The 854-nt window shown below is 35.6% G+C and overlaps 2 protein-coding genes across 4 annotated transcripts in view; one reads left to right on the forward strand and one right to left on the reverse strand.

Moving 5' to 3' along the window:
- The window catches only part of LOC106882474 (formin-binding protein 4), a 365,705-nt gene that overhangs the window by 286,034 nt on the left and 78,817 nt on the right, over positions 1–854 (reverse strand). The gene's annotated exons all lie outside the window — the stretch shown is intronic.
- Positions 1–854, forward strand: part of LOC106882475 (uncharacterized) — a 38,155-nt gene that overhangs the window by 1,276 nt on the left and 36,025 nt on the right. The gene's annotated exons all lie outside the window — the stretch shown is intronic.

Consider the following 854-nt stretch of genomic DNA (forward strand, 5'->3'; position numbering starts at 1 on the left):
CACACACACACACACACACACACACACACACCTCTCTGTATGTCTATAGTTATCTAATGCAGTTGCTTTTAAGCTTTTTTTTATTTTTGCATGTATATTTGGTTTCAAATTTTGGCACAAGGCCAGCAATTTCAAGGGAGGGGGCTAGTCGATTACATCGACCCCGGTGTGTAACTGGTACTTATTTTATCGACTCTTGAAAAGTTGAAAGGCAAAGTCAACCTCAGCAGAATTTGAACTCAGAACGTGAAGATAGATGAAATGCCACTAAGCACTTTACCCACTGTGCCGATGATTCCATCAGCTCGCCACCTTAACACACGCATGTATTAATCCTTTAGCATTTACACTGGCCATAACCAGCCAAAATATTCTGCCAGTTTTATCTTGCGACTGGCCAGATCTTGCCTTTCACACTTACCCTACAATATTATTCTAAAAATAAACACATCATTTGAAGCTACAGGGTTAAAACCTGACTATTTCAAACGTGAATAAAAAAGCATTACATTTGACAGAGAAATCTGAATGCTAATGGGTCAATGTGTATAATTTTATATGCATTTATATTTGTGAAAGTGTGTATATAAACAGATGTGGATGTAGGTTTGTGTGTGCACAAGTGCATTTAATGATATGCATTTACTTATATGTGCAGTATGGGTGAGTAAATGCATTCAAATATGCACCTGTGTGTGCATGTGGTTATGAATGTACAGGCATATTCATATTCTCTATATGGCTGTATTTACTAACATAAAAGTGTGGGGGTTTTTTCCATCTACATATGTATATAAAGTAAGACTTGTATATATGTATTGTATATATGTATTGTATATATGTATATAGGTATA

The sequence above is a fragment of the Octopus bimaculoides genome, chromosome 7 (assembly GCF_001194135.2).
Source record: "Octopus bimaculoides isolate UCB-OBI-ISO-001 chromosome 7, ASM119413v2, whole genome shotgun sequence".
Taxonomy (NCBI): Eukaryota; Metazoa; Mollusca; class Cephalopoda; order Octopoda; family Octopodidae; genus Octopus; species Octopus bimaculoides.